Below are 22,755 nucleotides of genomic sequence, written 5' to 3'. Positions count from 1 at the left end.
GATTGAGAGATTCTCAAATCTGAGATTAAACAAACAAAATACTACTTATTATTATTTTCCACGTGTTCGTCAAATTATCCTCAAAAGTCGAAGTTCTCGTAATCGTGGCATCGTAGGCCAAATCCCGCAATGCCGAAGTGATTGGCTAACGCTAATAAGTACAAAAAAAAAAAGAAAAAGATGAAGTCCGTTGATGCGTTAAAAATCCTTTGCCAGCCTATCACGACTCCTGCGCCTAAAGGAAATGAAACTACCGCGTAACAATTAAGCAAGTACATCCCCTAGGCGCATTCACACCGGGGGATGAGAATTTCGCGCCCCGCAGCCCCTTCGATGCACGGGACGCGTGCGCGCGAGGTCGCTTGTCAGGTGAGGTTGGGTCGGAGCAGCGCGGCTCACCGCAGCTCCGTTCAGTTCACCCCGGACAGTCGCGCCTCTCCGTAGTCTCCGGGCTGTTGGTTCGTTGTCGCTCGTACGGGGGAAGCTCCTTGGCTCCTTGTCGTGCCGTTGGCCGTCGTCGCCCTCTCATTCTTTCTTCCTGTCGTCGGGAGCGCGCGGGCGCGCGCGCGTCAACCACGCGCACACGTGTGCGGTCATTGCATGACTCCGGACTCGGGTGACTCGGAACAGCGGGCCGAAGGACCATGACCGCGAAGGGCGAAGTGAAGAAGTGACGTACCGGCTTTCGTTCCTCCGCTTGGCCGTGGCTTATTTTTCCCTTCAACCGGCTCCCGACTCCGCCACACAAGCCCTTCGCCCACGAGGTTGGTGAGAGAGGAAGGAGCACAAGCTGGTGGGGAGATTACTGCATCGTCGTGCTCCGGTGAGTCTTTCGCTATCACCGCGAACGTACCCTTTCATTTACGTTTCCACCGCCTCTCCCCGAAGCCCTCGTGGCTAACGGTCAATTGCCGGATCATCGATTGCAACGTTATTGTCCGTCATGGCACTGCATGCTAATTGGCTGAAAAGTAGAAAATGATGGGAAAATGATGGAAGGCTTAGATGGGTAGATGGTACATGGTACGTAGGGACTCGTGGTATTCGTTGATTTTCTTGATGTGTGATGTGCATGCGCTTGCTAGGGCAGTGCTATTTTTAGAATATTACTTATAGCTTCGTCGGAATAATAAAATCAGCACTACTACAAGCAACTAGAAATACATTTATAAGTCAGGTTAAGGGCAGCCGCGGCAGATAATTAATAAATGTAATATAATCTTTTAGCGAATGAATATCATCTCTTCTGTCACTTTTGTTATGTTACGAGCCAAGGAACGTTCGCGACGTAATGTTGTATGAGTAATTTTTTTTGGATAAATTACAAAGGAGCAATCGAACACTCGGAAAATTATTTAATCCATCCAGTAGTGCTTATTACATTGTCTGTTCAAAAATATCGTATGCGAGAAAGGCGACTCAACAGCGTCCCTTCACGGGGTTGCTCGACAAAAAAGAAGAGACGCATAAATTCACGTGGCTCCACGGAATCCGCGTCGCAAAGTCCAATAAAATAATTCGCTCTGCGCGATAACAAAGCCCGACATGAATTATTTCGCTTAGCCCTTTATAAAACGCAGCCAGCAGACGATTCTCCCTCGCGACGACTGCCATGGACAGTTTACATAAAATTCCCGCTTTAGGTGGTTCCTAATGAAGCCTCGATGGCGTGACGCTGCAGGAGTCACATGACATAGGCAATGATTTGCGGGGGAAAACGAGAGCCGATATGACCTGCCGGTTAACCCATCCGATCGACAAATCATGGATAAAATACGGCATTTCTGGATGGTATTATTCTCGCTATCGGGCGAGGCTTGTATCGCCCATGTGGTTGGCAATGAGTTTGACTGACACTCAGCGCACTAACAGCTTAAATACCATTTCTGGCTCCTGGCTGTTTCGGCTAGTGATCGCGGTACTGTTTGCTGAATTGCTAGAGCTTTATACTTGAAACGAACTTACGGGCGATCGATTTTGAAAGTCGACGAAAACAAGGATGTTCGATACAATGATTTATACACATTCGTGTCGTGGCTAAATATGTTAGCCAGATAAATGATTAGAGCTATTAGTTTAGCATAATGAATGTAAGTATTTGTTTTGTATGAAGTTAATGATACTTTGTATAAAACCTTAGTGTATGTTATGATTGAGAATTAATAAGGTTTTCGATAGGCTTATATCGGTATTTTTTTTCGTTATTTTTTCGACAAACATTGAAGAAGGGATTTTACAGTAACTTATAAATTCCACTGTTTCTTAAAGAGATTCTGATATTTCAAATTGACTTTATGTACTTTGAGAGAAAGCCAAGTATTTGAAAAGATTTTTGCGACATATACAGCGATAACTTTATTCTATGCGTTGAAATTATTTTAAAACTATTTTAACAAAACGACGAATACATACACGCATATTGTTCATGTTTTGTTTAACTAAATTTTTTTTTTTTAATAAAACAATTACTTAATGAGTGTAATTTATGCTAGAAGGATGACAGTATTATTTTATTTAATTTTTTTATATTATATACGATAGGATTAGTTTTCATGTAAACGTGTCTCTATTAGCCTTTTACGCCAGATGTTTTTGGCTTCCAAGTTTAAACAAAATTTTTAAATCAATTATTAATACTTGTCCAATTCAAATTTTCTATTCACTGGCGCATCTATTCTTGAATATAATATAATCTCATAAATAATGAGATACGGCAATTTCTAACGAAATCTGGTTTAGTATGTCAAAACACGAACATTAATGATTTAACCTTAAAATGCAATTGAGTCAGAAAATTTTAATCGAAAAAATTTTGCAATCCACAAATGTTTGATACTAAAATGCAATAAAAATTGTTAGTTTTTATCCAATAATGGAGTTATAAATTTGCACATTAGATAAGTGTATTACTCAATATAAAATTTTGAATTGTAAACGTTTTGCAGTCGCGAACCGTACCCGAGTTAACGTAATTTAATGCAATCAATACATAATTGATACGTATGTGTGCATTCTTTCATATTTTATGTAAATAAAATAATGCTATTTTATAAATACGACAATGATTCTGAAACGGCGCTTCGAGTAATTCAAATCCAATGCGTGTGACAATTTTTTTTTTCTGCCTTTCCGAGATTAGCAGCGATTTGCAAATAAATTACGAAAGTGGAGCAAGACGATAATTCTGTGGCATAAAATTACTTACGGAAAATATAGCAATTTATTCATGTACGAACTTTTCATAATAGCGAAGAAATTTTTCTTTAATTTTCTTATTATAGCGCAATATTTTATAAACGATATGTTCGTTCAAAACATAAATTTGCAGAGATCCATCCCTAGAGTCGAGAAGTTTTTAATGTTGAAGTAATACTGAAGAAATTCACGGTTTATATACTAAAGGAAGTATATTGGATAATTTAATTTTATTTGTCCAAATGAGATAATAAATTATGAAAATTCGTTAAGTAAAATAAGATCGCGAATTTGAAATAGTAGCTGTTTTCTGTAGGAATTTCAGTAGGAAATGAAAAAACATTGTATATATTTATCGGCTGAAGCGTTATAGTATATTTTTACCGTTCAATACCTGAATAAAAAATGAATTCATTAATGATATTAAGTAGTTGATTATTTTTATACTTGCTTATATTGAATTAAATTGTAATTTGGCTATGCGTATGCGCGCGCGTGTGTATGTGTTTATAAAGGTGCTAATACATATCGAAAAATTAACCGAATCAATAAATGATTTAACGAGGTAAATATACCATAGTATGTAAATTTTCATATTATTAAATAAGGAATTGCCATTTTTTGAATTAAAGCTCTCTCTTTTAAACACTTGCGTCAACATTTGACTTTGTAAATAAAAAATGTTAATTTCATCTCATCTCTAAATTTCATTTGACTTCACATTCCTGTGTAATTAGTTCTTATTTTTCTTTAAAAAAAAAAAAAAAAAAAAAAAAAATTTTTTGTCTCCCCTTTCGTTGTTATTTGTTTTTTTTTTTTTTTTAAAAAAAAAAAAAAAAAAAAAAAAAAAAATGAAATCCTAAAATGCAGACTTTATTTGTCGAGATGAATACAAAACGTTGGAAAGCGAAGATTTCATCAAATGTCTGAGTCTGAATGTTTGATTCGTTTGCAAGTTGGTGCGTTGAATGCAAAATCGTCGGAAGCTCCAGGCACCGCTGGTTTCAAGCCTGATAGCCTGCATTCCGTTTGAAGTCAGGTAGGGGTCTCTTATTTAGCTTGTTTTACACACATAGAGAGAGAGAGAGAGAGAGAGATAGAGAGAGAGAGAGAGAGAGAGAGAGAGACGGGTGTATATGCAGAAGGAGAGTGAGAGTGACAGAGGAGGCTGCCGAGCGTGCGAGGATGGAAAAGGGAAAGATTGAATGAGAGAGAGAGAGAGAGAGAGAGAGAGAGAGAGAGAGAGAAAAGTAGCTGAAGGAAACAAAGTGAAGTAAAGTTCAACGAAACCTCATTTGGATAAGCCATGCGCAACTAGAAGCTGGTTGTTAATTTGTGTCAGTGGAATAATTGTGACAGATTTTTAACAAATTCCAAGTACATTCTTTATTATGTATTTAAATTATAAGATAAAATATTTTGAATATTTCTTACGCTTAGTTTAAAAAATACAAATGAAGAAAATAATTATTGTAAAAGGTTTAATAATATGTCTTAGTACTATTTAAAAAAAGAAAAATAATGAAATAGATTATTATGGAGTATATGAAGCTTATTAAATGAAATTAAATATCCGATAGATATATTCCTTAAGAAAAATTGGAAAATGTATGAAATATAAATTGTTTATTAAAAAATTGTTAATTCGGTTTCATAAAATTAATGCTATTCGATAAATTACATAATGTAATTCTTAGAATTAATAATAATAATAAAGTACTAGAAATACAACGACTATTCTAAACCAATCAGAATCAACAATGAATAATTATATTTTATCTTTCGTTTTTTAATTAATTAAGAATGCATACTATAAATGCGTCTTCTTAAGAAATATATTTATGATATAATCGATATTTTCCTATACGGTAATCAAAAGAGACTAAAAGCAATAAACAAACTAATTAAGATATTGAAATAATTCTAGATAGAGATTGTAAAAGTTTTGCGCTAAAGTTTTTGTTTGGACACAATATCTAGCACATTGGCCTACATTTTTCCTTTAATAACCATGACTTGTTTTATCCAGCGAGAAAAACGAGACGGAAGTAAAGTTTTAGAGAAAAGCGCGACATTGGTATAACATGAACATAAAACGACAAAAAGACGTAAGTAAGCTGTGTCAGTCGTGATTTAAAAAAAAAATGTAATTATATGAAAAGTAAGATCTTTTACAACTATCTTTTATCACTAACCTGCTATTATTCTTTATTTCTTATTAATAAATTATAAAATGCCGATAAATTTTTCTCTAATTCTTCGAAAATTCATCGCAATAACTCCATTACGGTTTTCATTGTACTCTGCTAATTATTTTTGTTATTAAGAATATTAAGGTGATGACAATCTCTACAAAGTTATATAGCAAATGTATTTGTTAATAATATTTAAGTAATGATAGTGTATGTTTGCTCTATCGTTTCTTCTATTTTTTTTTATTTGTCTTGCATATGCTTTTAAAATATTTAAAAAATTTAGGTTTTAATAAATGTCTCCTTCTAGTATAAGAAAATTTATATATCGGCTTTCTTCTCCAACTGATATAAATATAAAAAATTGAACAGATTGAAAATGTATTAATATATTTTTTTATTGTTCTTGAATATTTTATAAAATTTTTAATTGTATTATGTTATAAATAATGAAAAATAATTGAATAATGGATATACTATAATATACTAAAATATACTTAAATAAAGTTTAAAAAGTATTTGAATATTTTAGCAAAGTATTTACTATTAACTAATATTTTAAAAATATTGATAATTTATTTATAACTAAAATAAAACTAAATTAAAAGTTATTTATAAAAAACTTAAATTAGATTATTAAATAATTCGAAATATATAATAAATATATAATATAAACTATTACATTGTTCATACAGATCCATATTGTGCATATATATATATATATATATATATATATATATACGTATATATTTTTTATATATATAAATGTTATTTATTTATTTCATACTTATTAAGTCATCCGTACAATTCTGATTTCTTTCATTAAAATGTAATGAATATTCGTGATTCAATGGTTCAACAAAAAGGGTAGCAATTATAAAATATTTTTTATGTATTGCAGCTAAAATTTTCATTACATTGTGAATAAATCATTTGTTTATCTAATTATTGTATTTACGTATTGTTATATGTATAAAGATTAAGTGATTCTTTTACATTTTAAGTCAATTAGATGCTCTTATAATTCATACTTTTTAAATTGATATCAAGTTTTTAACTTTTTGGATATATGTACTATTTCTGTTTATTTGTAGTAATTACGGATTTTTAAATGATTCATTAAATGTTTGCAATATCGTATTTGCAAGTCATGCCGAAGTTGCTCAGTTCTAGTCACGCATAAGTGATAGGAACTCAATGTTATTGATTTCAATGATATTAGCGAAGAGTATAATGAAGAATACTGGGGGTGGGGGGTTAGTACTTGAAAGAATTTCTGTATTTAAGAGGAATGACGGCAACCTTATTAGTCAGCCACCATCCACTTAAGTAACATATGTTCTCGTGAAGATACTAAGGCTTCGATTGGCTTTATGTGTCTAAAAGGTGGATGGATAGTTAGATAGATAGATAGATAGGCAGAGAGAGAGAGAGAGAGAGAGAGAGAGAGAGAGAGAGAGAGAGTGATTGGAAACGAAAGGGAGGGCGAGGAAGAGTGAAAGAGTGAAAAAGAAAGAGAAGAGATAATATTACTCCCTTTTGTCGGTCGGACATCATCCCTCACTTCTAGGGGTTTCCTTTATACCTTTTTTTTCTTTAAAAAATATGTGGTAAAAATATACGATAGATGCTAATATTTTTTATTATCTCAAAAAGTAAACGGTTTATTATTAAGTATTTCATAATACATGATTTTAATGATTATTAATATTCTAATGATTTTATTGACATAAGTCTATTCATTTTTGAAGCTTAATATACAGTTATGTAATTGGATAGTATAATTTATTTTTATTTAATTCTAATTCATTATAATGGAAAAATTATTATGAATTATATATTTTGATGATTATGTATAAATTACATAAATAAGTAAATTAAACTAATAGTTCCTTTGTACCTGGATATTTAAAATTTTTTCTTTGCTATAAATAATAAACAAAGCTATTTAATAATTAAAGTATTTGCTATTTTATCAAATATTATACAATTAAATGAATTAGTTTTAATATATGCTATTGGTGTCAATACATAATGTTTTATTCTACTGAATAATTATATTTTTATGTAAATTTATAATTTATAATAATACACTATTATAATTTGAAAGATCAAAAATATTAAATAAGTGTCATTAATAGTGTACTTATTTCTATTTAAACTATTGTATAATAAAATGTTCTAATACATAAAGGAATATCAAAAGATAATCTATATTATAATAATTCATGACTTGTATTTTTTCTCAAATACTACAAATCTTAAATACTTTCAAGTCGCAGACTTTTAAAAATTTTTATTACATATAGATGAGTAAATTTTTATTTATTTCAGTTATTATTTTATAAAATAGATTAATGCATAAAAGCATGTTTCTCTTTCTAATACAATAGATTTTTCTTTAAATAGAAAAAAGATATATACTTTTATTTATCATGTGAATTTATTTTTAAGTATCAGTAAATTATCATGAATAATAATTTTATGCTTTCACAATCAATGTATTAAATTATTATTCTAATAAAAATATGTAAAAATAAACTGAAGTAAGTAAAAACAAAAAAAAAACTAATTTTCAGACTTAAAAGTCAAGATATTTCATCATATCATTTGCGTATGTAACATGAAACAGTTTATTTAATTTTTGACGCGAAGAAGACAAACGATTGTTAAAAGTGCTCCTCGAGACTTTTGAAAGTGAAGTCGTCAGAAAGCGTTTGTGGGAGCAACTCAGTGCTTCCGGGGCTCTTTCTGCTTCATGTATATAACATTTATAATACCAAGGCAATACTTTTTTTTATAACAACTCACAACGATAATAAGTCGTAGTGATAACATCATTATTTATGAAACGTCAAACATGTATTCGTGTTCTCTTAGAAAAAATACTCCTTTTTATATTTTATTTATATAAATATATATATATATATATATATATATATATATATATATATATATATACATCATACATAATAATTATAAATACTCAAATATGATTAAATATACATGCAACTTATTTTATTATCAATAGTCAATAAATTGTATACATATATTCCATTCCAACAAAATGAATTTACAGTTTTTTCTAATGGATTAACGAATATTATTGATGTATTGCAGAATTATTTTGCTCGTCTACTTATAATGCCATCCTTAATTATTTTCTTGATTATTCATTATTTGCTAATTTTATTTTATTTAATATTGAAAAAAATTCATGTATTATTTGGAGCTTACCAAAGAAATTTTTATTCAGAAATTTTTAGTTATATATTAAGAATAGCAATATATTATTATAAATATTATAAATTATTAATTAGCTTAAAGATTTTATAATATAATTAATTATAACTCTGGGAATAAAAATACAAGTATTCTTGCACTGTTAAACTTTTACGATATTATGTATTAAAAATTCTCATTAAAGACATCGACAAACAGCACACATTAAAACATATTTTTTGCCCCACTATTAAATATTAGATAATGAAATTTTTGTTAGTGATCATTATTAGATCAATAAACATTCATATCCATCTAATACGAACAATAAATAAAATGTTTAAAATTATTTTTAATCATAGAGTCATTATTTTTCATCATAGAATTGTTTAATTAGAAAATCATCTCGAACATTGCATTAAATTTCGGGCAGAAAAAAACATTCTATCGATTACTTGACGATCGTTGTTTGTAATATTTTGTCTCCCACAAAATAATAACACTACAATATCAAATCAAAATCATATTAATTATTAATTAATTAATTATTAATTAATTATTAGGCATGTAGAAGATTTAGAAGCGAGAGTAATTTATATTAATTAGTAACCAAGTAATAACGTACCATATATTGTAAAAAATAATATCTGAAATATAAAAGGACCCTTTATGCAATTTATGCAATTATTTAATGAATATAATATTAGATAATAAGGTATGGGTGTTTTGAATTTGAAAGTAAAAATTGTCCATGACTATGAATTTCATTTTTAATCATATAACGAATGGAAACGTTATGATCCATTTAAGCGATCCAAGACGATGTATAATAAATTGATATTTTCAACAATGTACTACTTCTCCAACTATATCGGATATTATGAAAACAGAATTATTTCAAAATATTAATATTCAAAAATTTAATTTGATATTTTATTTTCTATTAGCGTCGCTTTACTCCCCTCAAGCTATTAAAAACTGCAGTAATTTCATTTTCCTCCTGATGATATCTATGTATGGGTTGTCTTATGGTCTATATCACATTTCAAGCGGCTAACCCTTATCACTTTGCTTTATACCTTCCATATATCACCTTTCATATATCTTGCAAAAGACGGTTAGTCCCTTGTTTCTCTCCTTAGTGGTGGGTAATTTTGGTGACGATCAATTTACCGAACGTAACATTGCATTAACAGTTACATAATTTTGTTTGTTTGTTTGTTTATATTAGAAAAATTGAGGATTAAATATTATGTAAATACTTATGTATCTTTTAAGATATATTTTAGTAATAAATTTTAATGATTATTAATTACATTCAAAAATGGAAATTTATACTTTTATAAAATCTATTTTATGTATTTAATGTAACATTTTTTTAGTAATGATAATATGTAAAACAAATACGTAAATGAGAATAAATTAATGCTGATAATCTAGATTGAATAGTATCCATATTATTTTAAAATGATAAATAAAAAGATTAATGTTTGTATATGTGTATTATATGACATACAATATTATATAAAATATAAATATAACAATTTTTTTTTATAATTATTTTATTAAATATAAATAAGAAAATTATAACATTTAAATTTTAAATTCTTATTAAAATGATGAAGTAAACATTAATAATACGTATATTATTTTTCTTTTTCAATTTCAAGAGCGCAATATGATTAAACGTAAAAATTTATTATTTTTATTTCTTAAGTTCTTATCAAACTACTTATATAAATTATTGATATTAATTATAATTTTAATAAAGAATAATTAAGGAAAGGCGAATCAGTTTCTAATTTACCTTGACATAAATGTAAAAATACTGGAATGTCTCTTTATAATATTTTTAAGTACGAAAATACATATTCTATGTAGTAGCATAATGCACTTGCAATGTTAGAAACGTTTCATGTACCACATCCACAAGTATTTTTATGTATGTGTATAAATGCACAAACTGTTTCTAAACATTTCGCAAAATGTTTCTAATTTTTCATATCTACTCTATGTAAGATATATATATATATATATATATATATATATATATATATATATATATACATATCGTAGATGAGTTTCGTATTTGTCATATGTACAGAGATTCACTTGCACGTGTAATGAATGTACACACTCGTCTTTTGAAATCTCAATATGTAGAATTGAAAAGCACGACGCGACGTCACGAATTGAGCGGTGACGTCACGCTTGGCTGATGTTCCCACGAGGATGGCGGTACCGAAGCGACGAGCTTCCATCGTGGCTGACGGCGTTTTTCGAGCGCCAGGATGAACTTTCGGAGGATAAACTGAAATTAGGATGCGGAGCCACGTGATGTTGACATTCAGCGTCTCTTGCTCCTTTCCTCAGTCGTGGATGAGAAAACTAAAGCACGAGGTTGGCCGTAGATAGAAATAAAATCGTTTGTGCTTGTCGTGTCACGAGTAGAAGATTCGCTCTAAAATATGAAGGGCTTATTACGAGGACTGAGGATACGGATTTGCGCGCAAAGATGGCTTTAAAAAGTCAAGGACTGCTCTTTCGCGCCTTTTATGTTTTCGTTTACACAGATAAGACTGCCTTCGTCTTGTCGGTAGACTTTTTTAAAGATTTATAAAATTTGTGACTTTTACGTTTTCACGACATTCTGCGACTTTTTACGTATGATTTCGAAAAAAAACGAAGAACATAAAAAATTGATATTCTGTAAGTCTGAAGCTGATGAATAATTTATAAGCTAATATTTTGCAGTATAAATTTTTTTTACGCATAAATGAGGTTAAGGTTTAGGTATTTTTTTATTTTTTTTTTTTTTTTGGCACACTCTTCACTACATTCCTAGTGTATGGTCCCTTATAGTATAAAATGAAAAATATAAAAAGAGTTATAAATGGTAATCCGGATTTTCAGTTCATTAGGACGATTTAATATTTTAAGATTTCTTATAAACTAATGCCGATATGTCAGTTTCAATTTTTAAGTGGCTAAAGTTAATTTTCAATTGGACAAAAATCGATAATACAGTAAACGAAGACGGTAATTGCACATCACTATCGATCATATTGCAAAGATAACATTTCAACGTGATATATTTTTTTTGAGCTTATACTTATTACTCAATGTATTACGAACGTAAGGATTAAAAATGCCACATAATTAATTGGAGATAAATATCATTGACCGAGCAATAATTAATGGCGATTTAATAATAATAATAATAACAAATACACATTATATATTGTAATAACTTTTGTGTTACTATTCAAACGACATGTAGTCGTTTTTGTCTAAAAGGTAGTTTGCGTCTGTGGGCCAAAGGGATAAGCACTGGGATAAATCCGTGTTATATTAGTATGGGGCTTTAATTAATATTCAAACTATTCATGTAATAGTTACAAGCCGAGGGGGATCGTGACGCAACGCAGTTCGGCGATTTCACTCGTTTGAACGAAGAGCAGACAAAGTTCTTGCAGCAAAGAGCACAGGTGCTCGCATTGTTGTCACGCCAGTTATTACGAATAATAAGTACGCGGATATACTTTATCCGTTTTAATTAATTCGGTATTTACGGGGTGGTGTTTTTCTTAGCTGTGCGCGGAGAAGACAAAATTGCTCTCGCTTTCTATAAATGTGTACTGTTATGTCGCTGCCCGATTTATGTTCAACATGTATTTGACCGAGAAATTCTCTTTAAAGAATATAAAAATTGAGATGAAACTGCGGAGTTTGAAATTTTTTAACGAGATGAGTTGTGGCAAAATTTATTTTTAATTTCATTTTTAATTTAGCGGTGCTGCAGAATGTCGTTAACAAAGTGAAAACTTCATTTTACAAAAGTTTATGTCAAGTCATCATGATAGTTTTAAGTATTCTAAATATTCCGATTAATTTTCATATTCATGTTTTTTCATTCATAAGACTGAAGCAATCATTATAAATTAATAACTTCATTAAATGTATGTTATTAATAAAAATATTTAAAATTACAAGTAGTTGTCGATAAATTTTAATTTGGCTACTTTAATGATATTTATGAATCGATAAAACTTTAGAATTTTGTTTTTAAATCGGTACTTTAATATTCATTCTACATGTTACATGGAAATATATATGGAAATATTTATTATAAATCTTTTATAATTATAATTATACAAAGATATTATGATATCATCTATAATATTTTAGAATAAATTGGTAATGTAACGAATTAAAATGTATGTTGATGGCTTCACGTTGATTTTATCGTTTGAAAACTATTTAAAATTTTCAAAAGTATGAACTATTTGCTTGTAGACCAAAAACATAAAACATTTAGATAATGTAATTATGTCAGCTGACACAACGCAAGCATAAGAAAGAAAAAGAATAAGAAACTATTTAATATTACGAAGTCTTTATTAAATATGAAGTTTGTAACAAAAATTATAATAATATCGTTTCCATAGAATTATTTTGAATTTCGACGTATTGATTATTTTCATTCCATTGTGTAGGAAATTCTGTTCAACTATTTGTTGTGGAAATTATACATATTTAAGGTTAGTTAATTTTCCATATAGTTCACCTCAAAATTCATAAATTCACATAAGATAGCTTTTACCTGTATTGCTTTCCCATCATGTAGATTTGTTTATGTTGGCCTTTTAAAAAGAAAGAGAAAGTAATCTCTTAACACTGGTCACGTTACGTATTGAGACTCTGAATAAGATTAAGTCCCGTCATTCTAAATTCTCCGTTACGTTTCCGCCTTCAACCTCGTCGAGCAAATTTGCCGAGGGATTCCATTTCTATTTCTCTCATCCTCCTTCTCAACTTCTCTGTCTGTCTCTCTGTCTGTCTGTCTGTCTGTCTGTCTCTCTCTCTCTCTCTCTCTCTCTCTCTCTCTCTGTAGTTCAGGGACAAATGCACCGGCAAAACGAGGTAGAGGGACGTCGGGGTCCATTTAAATTTTATCGGCACTATCTCGCGATAATTTCCCTTATCTAAATTGCAGTTTTCTGGCCCGCTATGTTACTATCGCTATGGCGTATCCTCTTACCTCTTCACTTCTCTTGGTTCGTGCACTTCCAAGCGCACGGCATATTCCTAGCGACGCTATATCCCTCTCACACTTTCTTTCTCATTCTCGCTTATTCCATATCTTTTTCTAATTTACGAATACTATTCTCTCGACTTTTATATGAATTTGTAGTTAGTAATTTAACAATCTACAATAATATCTATAATCGCTCGGGTGTAAGGCGCTATAGCCAAAGTTTTTTTTAAAAAGTGTCGCCACTCTCTGTAGGTTTCGTCTATTCTAAAATCATTATCTATCTTTAATAATTTTATAATTTATAATGGTTAAAGAATATTCAATTGATATTCAGTTTATTTGTTATTATTTAATTATCAAGATTATTATCGTTATTATACAGTATATATAATAGGTAGAATTCAATTATTAGAATTATAATAATTACATTCTAAATAGTTGTATAATTTTGCAGTGAAATTATTTATTAACCTACAGCATTTGTATGGAAACACTGCAGAGTAATGAGGAAAAGGAGCTACTAAAACATCTATATTAAATGATAAATTATTGCTAATTATAATATGCATTAATAGGTGTCAATATTAATAAATACATAACGTACATATTGATTCATTTAAAGTAAATGTTATTATGTAGTATTTAATATGTGAATTTAGCCGATACTTTCATTATTTCAATATATAAGCTTGTTAATAAATAAGTACCGAATATCATGAATACCTTTACTCAATAATAATAATGAATCAGTAAATCTTGCAAAATAATTAACAATGTTTAATATAAAGTGATTTATTTGTATTTCTGATAATTTATATTTTCAAAATCTATATATATTTTTAGGTTGATAGACAAGTGCAAAACGATGTTTATAGCCACAAACCATGCAGGCAAGCGGAAACTTTTCCACATGACATACAGTCTCCTTCTTCTCTCTCTCTCTCTCTCTCTCTCTCTCTCTCTCTCAGTATCCTTCTTTGATTTTGTCTCATAATTTTATTCTTCTATAACATGTACTATCAAAGTTTTTGTTTGATAATCTACGCTTAGTTAGTATAAGAAGCATTCTTCCACTATTTCGATAGCAAAAAATTATGAAATTGCTAAAATTAATAAATTACAGTTTTTAGGTGCAACCAAATTTTCTTTTGTAAGTCGAATAATTATAAATTGACTTTTAAACGATATTTTATAAATAAGGTTTATCAGAAATTCAATTAGAAGTTAATAAATTCACTATAGTTTTAATAATTAGATATAATAATTGAATTCATGGAATAATTAATATAAATTTTATTTAATCATATAATAATTGTACAAATATTATTATAATGCGAGGTAAATTTTAATTCATACACGCAGCATAATTAACCAAATATTCTATCGAAATGTCATAAGATATAATCCATTGTAATGATTTTTGAAAAAGTTGTCTTACACGTACAGGAATAGTAATTCAGACAAAATTAAATTTATTAAGACATTTGTTCGAAGCTTAATAATTTTCGATTCCACTTAAACATTTTAAGCTTAAACATCTACGACGACCTATTCATGCAGTTGTAAAATTTTTCAAAGATCGACATTCGAGTAAGTTTCAGCAGATGTCGCTTGTAATTGAGTTATTGACGAAATGCCTAGCGATTGGCATGCCACTGCACTCGAAATTCGCTTCAGGGATGAAAGGGAAAAAGATGCGCTACGTTTTCGCACGCCGAGCAGCTTTGGCCGCCTTTATTCGCACAGACCGATTATTGACTCTGTACGCCTGAATTACGAAGGGGTTTAGCGCGCTAAGCGAAGCGCGTTTCTTTGATAATCACTACATGTCGAAATATCCACCCTGTCGATCCTCATTATGGGTTATTTTCAGCACTTTCGACTGCTTTAGTTGCTCCTTTTTCTCCCCCCCCCCCCCGTTTTTTTTTTTTTGATGTTTATAGCCCAAATGCCTCTGGCCTAAAAATGTTTTCAAGCATTTATGTGGGAATGACACGTTTTGAGTTTCACCGTAGTGATTAGTATCCATTCGTAGGATGATTCTGCTTTGCTCATTGGCTTTAAGTATAATTAGACGAATAACCACTTTATGTACAAATGTGTGAAAGTTTTACTTTTATCGAGACAGTGCGCGTGACTGGTTGGACACTCTACAGTTAACTGTAATTAGATTTTGGACGGTTGGTGGTAAAAAATAATGGCTTATTTTTGTTGAAATCTTATGAAAACTAAGAAGTTTCTGCGAACAAATCTATTATTTTCTAAATAAATAGTAGATTTTGTATTGAAACGTGTGTACATTGTTATATGTGTGTACTGCACAAATAGAGCGATCATAGAGTGTCTAATAATTATAAATATTGTGTAAAATTAGTTAAATAACTTTGAAATGGTTTTGAAAATTTAAAAATTTCTCAGATGAACCGCGTCACATGGTTAAAGTTAATTAAGTATGAAAAAAATTCTAATTCTTGGCTTTTTTCGTGGTTCGATCGACGTATGTACAAATATTGATTGTCAATATTACGCAAACATCATGACTGATTTGTTCAAGGTAAACAGCAACCTGATGATACCGATAGTTTTTAACCACATTATAATCGTATACGTTTGAAAATATAACTCCGAGCCTATTATCGTTTTCTGTTTTATTTACATAAGAATTCTATTCAACTTTACATACCGATGTTTACATAAGAGTAAGATGTTGATTTTGTGAATAATATATTTTATTGTAAATGACCATGTATAGTGATTTTTTTTTTTTTTTTTTTTTTTTTAACATAATACGATATTGCAAATATCGTTTTTATTACTTCTTATTATTAATAATTGCATTAAATTTTAGAAATAGCGATGATGTCTACGGATGACCTAGTTGATTAAAAAGAACCAATAATTCATGAAAATTTTAAGTTCCATTTTTATCGAAATCAATGATAATACTTTCTTTCTTAACAGATATTAATAAGCACATACTGCTTTAATAAATTATCACCTTTGCCACTTACTCTTTTGATAAAATAAAAATAAAATTCTTGTACCAATTACAGTTATTTATAATTGATTATAATTTGTTTGATTAATATCTAAGGAGCAATGGATTGTTCTATAATATTAACGAAAATATTGCAGCGATCTCGTTAAAAAAAAGTATGAAAAAGTTTAAATTACTTTTGAGATCAGTTTTGCGGTCTTTCCGTTGTTCTTTCCAAAGTGCAAGCATCTAATCTAATGGAAGTAAAGTAACGGATTAAAATCTAGACCAGGTTTAAGTATAATTGAAAAATACAAGATACCTTAGCAGTAAACAGCTTATCGTCTTGATTCCTTAAGAGCTTTGCGATAATTAGACCAGATCGATATAAAGTTTGTGTGTCCCCACCTGCTTATAATATTGCTGCTTTTCGTTATACATCAACGAGGTTACACGCATATTTCTTAAATGGATCTTAGTCCTTACGTATATGTAAATATATATATATATATATATATATATATATATATATATATATATATATATATATATGAACACGAGTACACTTACATTAACAACTTGAAAGCCGTATGTTACATACGTATGCTATGCATATAGCCTATTATATAAATGCATATATAGCCTTAAGGAAGTATGCGCAAGCTGAAAATTACAAACGCACGTAGATGCACGTGTATATATACGTGTAGTGTTAAACGTACGATACGATTGCATGTATATTTATGCCCGTATTTACGGAAGCGTATGTATGCGGATCGAACGACAAGATTACAAATACAAGAGAAATGAAAACGCTACGTGCACGATAGCATGGGCCTGTGTGAACAGTGTTCGGCAAAGAACGTTAGTTCATGTGGTTGTATCGCAGTGAAAAAGGGCAAAAGAGGAGAGGAAAAAGGTCGGGGGCGGGGACGAATAGTGTCTAAGGGGTGGAGTAGAGAAGGGTCGATGAGAAACCTATGCATAAAATAGTTTATTGTGCATTCGGGAGGCATGTATGTAGTGCAGTAGCAGCCGCTATTCTTCTCAGGCGTGCGATTGTGGGTGTTTCGTTTCACTGCGTGGCACAGCAGAGCAGCGTTTGCGAGCAAAATACCATTCAAGCTGCCAGGATGCCTCGTAATTGTTTTTATACTGTTTTACCAATTTCTGAGGATCGTGCGAGGAGTGCGACGACTCGTTAACCGGCTTTGACTCCACGTGCACTTTTTGCGCTCTATTTTGCTTTTTTCTATTTTGGAAATTGTATTATGTTACAAGTGTGAAAAAACTTATGCCTTTCGTCGGCTTAATCTTGATAATTGGTTACCTTTATTCTTTATTCTCTCAGTGATAATCATTTCACAATTTCAAAAACCGTATATTATGCAACATTAAATTGCTTATGCCACTTATTTATTAATTAAATGCATTGGATATAAATAAAGAAAGTATCAAAGGTTCGTCTGAGATACCTTATGTTAATATAAAGATTTAACATTGATTTTTTTATTAAATGAATTGTTCTATGATGTGAGAGTCGGTTTACTAAAAGAATAATAATAATAATAATAATAATAATAATAATAATAATAATAATAATAATAATAATAATAATAATAATAACAATAACAACAACAATAACAATAATAATAATAATAAAAAGATTTAAGAATGTTATATGTTTAAATGGATAAATAAAATCCTTTTTATTTCAATTGATAATATTTGTAACTTATAAGTAACTTGTTAATATGAATCAGTGTTTATTCATAGAATTTTATTTTATTACTATTATTAGTTTTTTTTTTAGAAATATAAAAAATGAATGAGGTATTTTAATTAAAATTACCTTATTTATTAAGAAAATAAATTATTTTATTTTCAGAATATATCTCAGGGTTAATAACAAACTCTACGAGAAAATACGTAAATACATTTTGTAATTAATTAATTTGTTGACAATTGCAATTCTGTCGAAATAACCACTTTGGTACTTTATTTTTATATTCAATAGATATATGAACATCTTACATTTTGTATGATTTGTGCTTGAAACTAGAAAGTTACGCTTTTCAAAAAATTCAGATTTATCGCCAATATTAAATGGAAAGCTTACGAGCAGTCGATTTATTATTCAAAACCGATATTTGCGGATCGACTGCTAAGCTCAGTTTTACATACAAGTGTTCTAAAAAGGAGAAAGTCAAATAAAGTAAGAAAAAAAAGGAATGATAACGAACAATCCGACCAGATATTCCAGCGCTGCCTCGTTCTTATTCTATTTTTATTTTTGTGTTTTGGCTTAATAACCAGGATAAAAGAGCGTGAAAAGCGCACGTGAGACAAAAGATAGACGAGCATAGGACACTACGGGACAAAAGCTCCTGCCAGCGCCCTGGAAGCTCGTCGCTTTCGAGCTCGTTTTTCCGGAAGTGAAAAGTGGCGTATGACGTTGACGTATCGCGAGTATGTCCAGGTGCCCGGGCGCCTGCGAATTCGTCTGTTTTCCGCGGAGAACTTGATTTCTCTGGCCGACGCTGCGCGACTTCCTTTATTTGTTTTGCCGTGGCCAGCCTTTCGATTTTTTATCCGCGCAATAGTCGGGATAAAGCCCTCGGCACCCTCAACCGAACCGTCCACTTCGTCTTTCTCTGTGTTTCATTTTTCCTCGGTGACGCAGCTTTTGTGAAAATGCACGCTCGGTCGGTTAATCATCCTGGCTTGAAAATGAAAGTGTGTTTCATTTTGATGGAAAATGAATTGATGGCTTTGGCAGTCGAGTGGATTTTATTCGAGCCCGCTGTGATTTTCAATGGAAATAGCAGCGTTTTATTTCCTTTTTTAGTCATTTAATTGTAAGTGTGTGGTATTTTATTAATTCACAACAAAAGCACATTTGGTCAGATTTAGAATTCCAGATTCAGAAAGATTTTTAAATTTTAATTTTGGCAAATACTCGGCAATTATTTAAATAAAACGATTGATATTTAATAAGTATTGATTACAGTAATCAGTTGTTAAGGAGTTAATTTAAACCAGGAAATATTATTATATTTATTTGCAACATATTAGTAAATAAGAAAATATTTAAATATGTTTTTGAAACCGTACCTTTAAGAAATTATGTAAAATTTTGCTTTTTAAAACTTACCTATTATAAGTTAGTGTAAATCTCTTGTTACTTTATACACACATACGCACATCCACACATACACACACACACACAAACAACACACAACACACACACACATACACATATACACACATATATATATATATATATATATAACACAACTTTTTAAAGTTCAATTAGTTCATTATTATAGCTTGGGTTGCACTTCAAGGCTAAATTCTATCATAACTATATAATTAGTTTATGAGCTGCAGTTTTCATTCTTAACTTTTTGAATATTTTTAGTAATTCTAATTATTCATTCTATATTCTACACAAGCATATATTATAAATACTTTAATTTTATAACGAATAATATAATGACTGATAATACCCTAAAAATTATTAACAATCGAATTACAAGAAATTTGATTATTTTAAGGAAATGTATGCAAATGCGTTCGTAAAGCTCTAGAAATTGGTTTTTAATAAAAAATTATTACATTATCGTTTATTGATTTAAAGTTTTTTTTTTTTTATAATAAAGTTGTAAATATATAAATATATTTTGTGCGGTATTTATCTTAATTAATTCTCGTTACATTTTAAGCAAGTATATTAAATGTCGTATATCCCAGTGATTGAAAGATAAGTCCCAGAATTGAAATATTATAAAAATAATTATCGCGTATTAACTTAATATTCCCATCCTATTGATTATCGTTTGGTAGTCCCTTTTAAAATTTTACACGCGACGGTAATCATCGAATAATGCAGTTTCCTATGTTTGTAGGAATCACTTCCGCCAATTTTCGGTTCTTACTCAACCATCCTGTAAAAATATTCGCTTTAGAAGAGAAGTATGTGAAATTGAATGAAGAAGCCCTTTAATAATATCATACATTCGTCTTTCTATATGTGCGCCGAGCTCGCGCGTCATCGTCGTTCTCGACCCTTCGACCCAAAGAAATGTATAACAATTGGACCCTCTTGGGACTGTCTGGCTCGAACGACAAGAATCTCTAATATATGAAGTCACCCGTTATACGTTATACGTCAAAATTGAAGAAGAGAGGAGGGATTGAGTGCGAGTTGGAGAGGGAACAAGGGCGCGATAGAATGGCAAGTCAAGAGCGAGGGAGAGAGGGAGAGAGGGAGAGAGGGAGAGAGAGAGAGAGAGAGAGAGAGAGAGAGAGAGAGAGAGCCATTAGATTTAGGGCTGAAATACTCCTCGTATAACATTATCAGTATTTTCGTAAGTTCGTTCCTCGTGCGAGACAGTCGCATATCGTCAGTCTCATATTTTATGTAATCTTCTTTTATCCACCCTTCGCGCCGGCGGCGTGGCGCATTTGTCTGCGTCTCGACTCGTTCGTTACTTTTGCTCTTCGTTCCCGATTCTCTCTCTCTCTCTCTCTCTCTCTATTATATTTTATCAATCGTCTTCTTTCTCTTTTGAATCAATGCCTATTGCACGCTCATGTATATTGAGTGGCAGGACTGGAAGTACTTATGCGGTAATCGAATTGTCGGATGTCGATTCCCGCAGAGCAGCCGTAACTAAATTGCGTGGCTTTCCTCCCATCGACGGACTTCTTTCATTATTATTCCACGCAAAGTCCATTCGCAAATCAATTTTTCGATTTTAGTGAGGTGACACGAGAATGTATCAAAGTACGTTTTTATGTGCAGGGCAAAATCTCCGTGTCGGGCGCGCATCTCCTTAAAAATTCTGTAGAGAGAATTATTTTTTTTTTTAACCAAGGATTGGTTTATCGTAATTAGCTTCCTTTGTTTCTTTATTTCTTTTACAATTTTTCACTTTTAGCTCATATATTTAATAAGTAAATGCTACCTGAAATCCAATGAAGATAAAGTTTTACTTGCTAATATAGTTGTATATTAATGATTACAATATTTCGTATAAACGAGCACTCACCTCCATAAGAATTAACATTTTTTTGGTGTTTTATATGTTAGATAAAAAGTTTGAAATTTATTTATATCGTGGCCGTATTATTTAATATGTCGGAGTTTTTGTTTAAGATTTTAAACGAGAGGGATTAAAATTACATATCGTTATATAAAAACTTATTGGATAAAAATGCTATTAAAAATTCCTTTCACCAAAACGATCATTCGAAGCACGAATAAATATTTGCTCATTTTGTTTATTAATTCAACATCAATATCATATGCCGTAGAATCAATAATAATATTGATTTATCGAAAAAAAGCAACATTCCTAGGAATATACACTATTTAGAAGTTAGAAAATGCAACTGTAAGCGATCTATTCTCAATCAACTTAAACTCTAATTCTCTAGATAAAATGCATTCGAATGAACAATATTAAGCTCATTCCTAAAACAGTTGTGGTACAGTTATACGTGCGTTCGTTAAGCTTTGAGCTTCAAGTACGCCGAAGTAAGACTTGCCAGAGCTGTACGTGCACAACATAAGCACATTCGCATACCGCGTTGGCAGCGAGTTTATCGAACGGTTGGAGAAAGACGTCATAACGATGGAGAATCAGGGACGTGGCCGACGTGCTTTTTATAGTTTCCGCGCAATTTTCGCGCGAAAGTATCCGTGACCGGGATGATCGAGACGAATTCAGCGGCGCTCACTGTTTGTTTTTTTTTAGAGGCTCGGCTTCGCGGCCAGGGCGAACTGCTGAGGGATGCCGTCGCGACGGAAGAGGTGAGGTCAACGTAAACGGGTGAGGGCGCGCGCGCACCTCCAGGACCGAACATCGCCGATTATGCCAGACATCGGACCACTGGTCGGTTTTACGGGCTTGCATTATGCATGTCCCCGAGACTCCAGGTCTTTCCCACCCCGAGGCCGCGTATTGAGAGCCCCGTCCGTCCTTTCATATACTTATTCCGCGCCCTCGCTTCCGTCGCCACTTTTATCCTTCCCTACTATCCTCGTCTGTGTTCCCTTCTAACCCAACCCATCCCCTTATCGTACACCCCCCCCCCCCCCCCCCCCCCCCCCCCCCGCCGCCCCC

The 22,755-nt window shown here is 31.2% G+C and overlaps 1 protein-coding gene across 1 annotated transcript in view; it reads left to right on the top strand.

The window, feature by feature from the left end:
* Positions 1-583: 583 nt before the first annotated feature.
* Fstl5 (follistatin-like 5) overlaps positions 584-22,755 on the top strand; it is a 326,084-nt gene continuing 303,912 nt past the window's right edge. Inside the window, exon 1 of the mRNA XM_011501504.1 lies at positions 584-823. The gene's annotated coding sequence lies outside the window, so the exon portion shown is untranslated. The remainder of the gene's footprint in view (positions 824-22,755) is intronic.

Source organism: Ceratosolen solmsi, unplaced genomic scaffold (assembly GCF_000503995.2).
Source record: "Ceratosolen solmsi marchali unplaced genomic scaffold, CerSol_1.0 scaffold28, whole genome shotgun sequence".
NCBI classification, from domain to species: Eukaryota; Metazoa; Arthropoda; class Insecta; order Hymenoptera; family Agaonidae; genus Ceratosolen; species Ceratosolen solmsi.
This window is presented reverse-complemented; position numbering and strand designations above follow the sequence as displayed.